Here is a 7,500-nt window from a genome sequence, read left to right as displayed (position 1 = left end):
TCGCCTTTACCAAGTGAATCGGGAACCGTGGAATGAACGAGAGATCGGACCGGCAAGTGCATGCCTCTCACCGTCCTTTACTATCGCGTCTATCCCGACAGCGAAGATCGGGTCTTCACTGCTCCCATGATATGAAGTTGCACACGACGACTGGGGATTCCAAGATTTCAAAAATTTTCAAAATTTTTAAAAGACGGCACAGCCGGGGCAGGTGCGGTCGTCCGTCAATCCGACGATCCCCACTACCCATCCGACCCCTAAAATGTGTGCCGTTCTGGCCCCGGAAGGAATTTTCGACATTTGAAAAAAAAAAGAAAAAAAAAAAAAAAAAAAAAAAAAAAAAAAATTTCATCGGGCTTACCCGCGGCTGAGAAGGTACGTGGTCGACCTGATAGCGGGGCTACCGCATGCGATGGGAAATTTTTTTTTTTTTTTTTTTTTTTTTTTTTCATCGGGCTTACCCGCGGCTGAGAAGGTACGTGGTCGACGTTGATAGCGGGGCTACCGCATGCGATGGGAAAAAAAAAAAAAAAAAAAATTTTTTTTCATCGGGCTTACCCGCGGCTGAGAAGGTACGTGGTCGACGTTGATAGCGGGGCTACCGCATGCGATGGGAAAAAAAAAAAAAAAAAAAATTTTTTTTCATCGGGCTTACCCGCGGCTGAGAAGGTACGTGGTCGACGTTGATAGCGGGGCTACCGCATGCGATGGGAAAAAAAAAAAAAAAAAAAAAAAAATTTTTCATCGGGCTTACCCGCGGCTGAGAAGGTACGTGGTCGACGTTGATAGCGGGGCTACCGCATGCGATGGGAAAAAAAAAAAAAAAAAAAATTTTTTCATCGGGCTTACCCGCGGCTGAGAAGGTACGTGGTCGACGTTGATAGCGGGGCTACCGCATGCGATGGGGAAAAAAAAAAAAAAAAAAAAATTTTTTCATCGGGCTTACCCGCGGCTGAGAAGGTACGTGGTCGACGTTGATAGCGGGGCTACCGCATGCGATGGGGAAAAAAAAAAAAAAAAAAAAATTTTTTCATCGGGCTTACCCGCGGCTGAGAAGGTACGTGGTCGACGTTGATAGCGGGGCTACCGCATGCGATGGGGAAAAAAATAAAAAAAAAAAATTTTTTTCATCGGGCTTACCCGCGGCTGAGAAGGTACGTGGTCGACGTTGATAGCGGGGCTACCGCATGCGATGGGGAAAAAAAAAAAAAAAAAAAAATTTTTTCATCGGGCTTACCCGCGGCTGAGAAGGTACGTGGTCGACGTTGATAGCGGGGCTACCGCATGCGATGGGGAAAAAAAAAAAAAAAAAAAAATTTTTTCATCGGGCTTACCCGCGGCTGAGAAGGTACGTGGTCGACGTTGATAGCGGGGCTACCGCATGCGATGGGGGAAAAAAAAAAAAAAAAAAAAATTTTTTTCATCGGGCTTACCCGCGGCTGAGAAGGTACGTGGTCGACGTTGATAGCGGGGCTACCGCATGCGATGGGATGGGAAATTTTTTTTTTTTTTTTTTTTTTTTTTTTTTTCATCGGGCTTACCCGCGGCTGAGAAGGTACGTGGTCGACCCGATAGCGAGCTACCGCGGGTAAAGGGACGTGGACGGCCGTGCTAGCGGGCTACCGCGGGTATCGGTGTACGTGGTCGACCCGATAGCGGGCTACCGCGGGTAAAGGGACGTGGACGGCCTGGCTAGCGGGCTACCGCGGGTGTCGGTGTACGTGGTCGACCCGATAGCGGGCTACCGCTGGTAAAGGGACGTGGACGGCCTGGCTAGCGGGCTACCGCGGGTGTCAGTGTACGTGGTCGACCCGATACTGGGCTACCGCTGGTAAAGGGACGTGGACGGCCGTGCTAGCGGGCTACCGCGGGTATCGGTGTACGTGGTCGACCCGATAGCGGGCTACCGCGGGTAAAGGGACGTGGACGGCCTGGCTAGCGGGCTACCGCGGGTGTCGGTGTACGTGGTCGACCCGATAGCGGGCTACCGCTGGTAAAGGGACGTGGACGGCCTGGCTAGCGGGCTACCGCGGGTGTCAGTGTACGTGGTCGACCCGATAGCGAGCTACCGCGGGTAAAGGGACGTGGACGGCCGTGCTAGCGGGCTACCGCGGGTATCGGTGTACGTGGTCGACCCGATAGCGGGCTACCGCGGGTAAAGGGACGTGGACGGCCTGGCTAGCGGGCTACCGCGGGTGTCGGTGTACGTGGTCGACCCGATAGCGGGCTACCGCTGGTAAAGGGACGTGGACGGCCTGGCTAGCGGGCTACCGCGGGTGTCAGTGTACGTGGTCGACCCGATACTGGGCTACCGCTGGTAAAGGGACGTGGACGGCCGTGCTAGCGGGCTACCGCGGGTATCGGTGTACGTGGTCGACCCGATAGCGGGCTACCGCGGGTAAAGGGACGTGGACGGCCTGGCTAGCGGGCTACCGCGGGTGTCGGTGTACGTGGTCGACCCGATAGCGGGCTACCGCTGGTAAAGGGACGTGGACGGCCTGGCTAGCGGGCTACCGCGGGTGTCAGTGTACGTGGTCGACCCGATAGCGAGCTACCGCGGGTAAAGGGACGTGGACGGCCGTGCTAGCGGGCTACCGCGGGTATCGGTGTACGTGGTCGACCCGATAGCGGGCTACCGCGGGTAAAGGGACGTGGACGGCCTGGCTAGCGGGCTACCGCGGGTGTCGGTGTACGTGGTCGACCCGATAGCGGGCTACCGCTGGTAAAGGGACGTGGACGGCCTGGCTAGCGGGCTACCGCGGGTGTCAGTGTACGTGGTCGACCCGATACTGGGCTACCGCTGGTAAAGGGACGTGGACGGCCGTGCTAGCGGGCTACCGCGGGTATCGGTGTACGTGGTCGACCCGATAGCGGGCTACCGCGGGTAAAGGGACGTGGACGGCCTGGCTAGCGGGCTACCGCGGGTGTCAGTGTACGTGGTCGACCCGATAGCGGGCTACCGCTGGTAAAGGGACGTGAACGGCCTGGCTAGCGGGCTACCGCGGGTGTCAGTGTACGTGGTCGTCCCCAACCCGCGGTCGGTTAAGGCATGGAAAACAAAAATTAACAAGTCCCGCTTACGTCCTGACATTCGCGAAACCAGGTTAACGTATCGAGGAATACCATGCTTATGTCCATATGGTCCTGACATTCGCGAAACCAGGTTAACGTATCGAGGAATACCATGCTTATGTCCATATGGTCCTGACATTCGCGAAACCAGGTTAACGTATCGAGGAATACCATGCTTATGTCCATATGGTCCTGACACTCGCGAAACCAGGCTAACGTATCGAGGAATACCATGCTTATGTCCATATGGACCTGACATTCGCGAACGAAACCAGGCTAACGTATCGAGGACTAAGGACAGCTCGGGTCCTGACACGGACTGGTTAGGGTTAGGGTTAGGGTTAGGGTTAGGGTTAGGGTTAGGGTTAGGGTTAGGGTTAGGGTTAGGGTTAGGGTTAGGGTTAGGGTTAGGGTTAGGGTTAGGGTTAGGGTTAGGGTTAGGGTTAGGGTTAGGGTTAGGGTTAGGGTTAGGGTTAGGGTTAGGGTTAGGGTTAGGGTTAGGGTTAGGGTTAGGGTTAGGGTTAGGGTTAGGGTTAGGGTTTTAGTTAGGGTTAGGGTTAGGGTTAGGGTTAGGGTTAGGGTTAGGGTTAGGGTTAGGGTTAGGGTTAGGGTTAGGGACGTGCATCGTCAAGAGGCGGCTTAGGGTTAGGGTGTACGATGCCTGCCTTTGTTACGTTACGTTACATGAAATGTGATCGTTTCATCGAGAGACCTGCTGTACTATTCTAACGTGCGGCTTCCCGATGAAAATTTCACCCTCGTAAAAAAGTTTTACCGAGGGTATAGTTTGAAGGCTTCGATGGTCGAGAGACCCGCGGTAGCCTGCCTGCGTCTAACGTGCGGCTTACCGATGAAAATTTCACCCTTGTAAAATTTTTTTTACCGAGGGTATAGTTTGACGGCCTCGATGGTCGAGAGACCCGCGGTAGCCTGTCCGCATCTAACGTGCGGCTTCCCGATGAACATTTCAGCCTTGTAAAAATTTTTTACCGAGGGTACAGTTAGACGGCTTCGATGGTCGAGAGACCCGCGGTAGCCTGCCTGCGTCTAACGTGCGGCTTCCCGATGAACATTTCAGCCTTGTGAATTTTTTTTACCGAGGGTACAGTTAGACGGCTTCGATGGTCGAGAGACCCGCGGTAGCCTGCCTCGTCTAACGTGCGGCTTCCCGATGAACATTTCAGCCTTGTGAATTTTTTTTACCGAGGGTACAGTCAGACGGCTTCGATGGTCGAGAGACCCGCGGTAGCCTGCCTCGTCTAACGTGCGGCTTCCCGATGAACATTTCAGCCTTGTACATTTTTTTTTACCGAGGGTACAGTTAGACGGCTTCGATCGATGGTCGAGAGACCCGCGGTAGCCTGCCTCGTCTAACGTGCGGCTTCCCGATGAACATTTCAGCCTTGTACATTTTTTTTACCGAGGGTACAGTTAGACGGCTTCGATCGATGGTCGAGAGACCCGCGGTAGCCTGCCTCGTCTAACGTGCGGCTTCCCGATGAACATGTCAGCCTTGTAAATTTTTTTTTACCGAGGGTACAGTTAGACGGCCTCGATGGTCGAGAGATCCGCGGTAGCCTGTCCGCGTCTAACGTGCGGCTTCCCGATGAATATCTCAGCCTTGTCAATTTTTTTTACCGAGGGTACAGTTAGACGGCCTCGATGGTCGAGAGACCCGCGGTAGCTTGCCTGCGTCTAACGTACGGCTTCCCGATGGAAATTTCAGCCTTGTAAATTTTTTTTTACCGAGGGGATAGTTAGACGGCCTCGATGGTCGAGAGACCCGCGGTAGCCTGCCTCGTCTAACGTGCGGCTTCCCGATGAACATTTCAGCCTTGTACATTTTTTTTTACCGAGGGTACAGTTAGACGGCCTCGATGGTCGAGAGATCCGCGGTAGCCTGTCCGCGTCTAACGTGCGGCTTCCCGATGAACATTTCACCCTTGTAAAAAATTTTACCGAGGGTAAAGTCAGACGGCCTCGATGGTCGAGAGACCCGCGGTAGCCTGCCTCGTCTAACGTGCGGCTTCCCGATGAACATGTCAGCCTTGTAAATTTTTTTTTACCGAGGGTACAGTTAGACGGCCTCGATGGTCGAGAGATCCGCGGTAGCCTGTCCTCGTCTAACGTGCGGCTTCCCGATGAACATTTCAGCCTGGTAAAAAAAATTCTACCGAGGGTACAGTTAGACGGCCTCGATGGTCGAGAGACCCGCAGTAGCTTGCCTGCGTCTAACGTGCGGCTTCCCGATGAACATTTCAGCCTTGTAAATTTTTTTTTACCGAGGGTATATTTAGACGGCCTCGATGGTCGAGAGACCCGCGGTAGCCTGCCTCGTCTAACGTGCGGCTTCCCGATGAATATTTCAGCCTTGTCAATTTTTTTTACCGAGGGTACAGTTAGACGGCCTCGATGGTCGAGAGACCCGCGGTAGCTTGCCTGCGTCTAACGTACGGCTTCCCGATGGAAATTTCAGCCTTGTAAATTTTTTTACCGAGGGGATAGTTAGACGGCCTCGATGGTCGAGAGACCCGCGGTAGCCTGTCCGCGTCTAACGTGCGGCTTCCCGATGAACATTTCAGCCTTGTACATTTTTTTTACCGAGGGTACAGTTAGACGGCCTCGATGGTCGAGAGACCCGCGGTAGCCTGCCTCGTCTAACGTGCGGCTTCCCGATGAACATTTCAGCCTTGTAAATTTTTTTTACCGAGGGTACAGTTAGACGGCCTCGATGGTCGAGAGACCCGCGGTAGCCTGTCCGCGTCTAACGTGCGGCTTCCCGATGAACATTTCAGCCTTGTACATTTTTTTTACCGAGGGTACAGTTAGACGGCCTCGATGGTCGAGAGACCCGCGGTAGCCTGCCTCGTCTAACGTGCGGCTTCCCGATGAACATTTCAGCCTTGTAAATTTTTTTTACCGAGGGTATAGTTAGACGGCCTCGATGGTCGAGAGACCCGCGGTAGCCTGTCCGCATCTAACGTGCGGCTTCCCGATGAACATTTCACCCTTGTAAAAATTTTTTACCGAGGGTATAGTTTGAAGGCCTCGATGGTCGAGAGACCCGCGGTAGCCTGCCTCGTCTAACGTGCGGCTTCCCGATGAACATTTCAGCCTTGTAAATTTTTTTTACCGAGGGTATAGTTAGACGGCCTCGATGGTCGAGAGACCCGCGGTAGCCTGTCCGCATCTAACGTGCGGCTTACCGATGAACATTTCACCCTTGTAAAAAAATTTTACCGAGGGTATAGTTTGAAGGCCTCGATGGTCGAGAGACCCGCGGTAGCCTGTCCGCGTCTAACGTGCGACACCACGATGAAAATTTCACCCTCGTAAAAAAATTTTACCGAGGGTATACTTTGCCGGCCTGGATGATCGAGAGACCCGCGATAGCCTGTCCGCGTCTAACGTGCGACACCACGATGAAAATTTCACCCTCGTAAAAAAATTTTACCGAGGGTATAGTTTGCCGGCCTGGATGATCGAGAGACCCGCGATAGCCTGTCCGCGTCTAACGTGCGACACCACGATGAAAATTTCACCCTCGTAAAATTTTTTTACCGAGGGTATACTTTGCCGGCCTGGATGATCGAGAGACCCGCGGTAGCCTGTCCGCGTCTAACGTGCGACACCACGATGAAAATTTCACCCTCGTAAAAATTTTTTACCGAGGGTATACTTTGCCGGCCTGGATGATCGAGAGACCCGCGATAGCCTGTCCGCGTCTAACGTGCGACACCACGATGAAAATTTCACCCTCGTAAAAATTTTTTACCGAGGGTATAGTTTGCCGGCCTGGATGATCGAGAGACCCGCGGTAGCCTGTCCGCGTCTAACGTGCGACACACCACGATGAAAATTTCACCCTCGTAAAATTTTTTTACCGAGGGTATACTTTGCCGGCCTGGATGATCGAGAGACCCGCGATAGCCTGTCCGCGTCTAACGTGCGACACCACGATGAAAATTTCACCCTCGTAAAAAAATTTTACCGAGGGTATAGTTTGCCGGCCTGGATGATCGAGAGACCCGCGGTAGCCTGTCCGCGTCTAACGTGCGACACCACGATGAAAATTTCACCCTCGTAAAATTTTTTTACCGAGGGTATACTTTGCCGGCCTGGATGATCGAGAGACCCGCGGTAGCCTGTCCGCGTCTAACGTGCGACACCACGATGAAAATTTCACCCTCGTAAAAAAATTTTACCGAGGGTATAGTTTGCCGGCCTGGATGATCGAGAGACCCGCGGTAGCCTGTCCGCGTCTAACGTGCGACACCACGATGAAAATTTCACCCTCGTAAAATTTTTTTACCGAGGGTATACTTTGCCGGCCTGGATGATCGAGAGACCCGCGATAGCCTGTCCGCGTCTAACGTGCGACACCACGATGAAAATTTCACCCTCGTAAAAAATTTTTACCGAGGGTAT

This window comes from Mytilus trossulus, unplaced genomic scaffold, assembly GCF_036588685.1.
Source record: "Mytilus trossulus isolate FHL-02 unplaced genomic scaffold, PNRI_Mtr1.1.1.hap1 h1tg000683l__unscaffolded, whole genome shotgun sequence".
Taxonomy (NCBI): domain Eukaryota; kingdom Metazoa; phylum Mollusca; class Bivalvia; order Mytilida; family Mytilidae; genus Mytilus; species Mytilus trossulus.
This window is presented reverse-complemented; position numbering follows the sequence as displayed.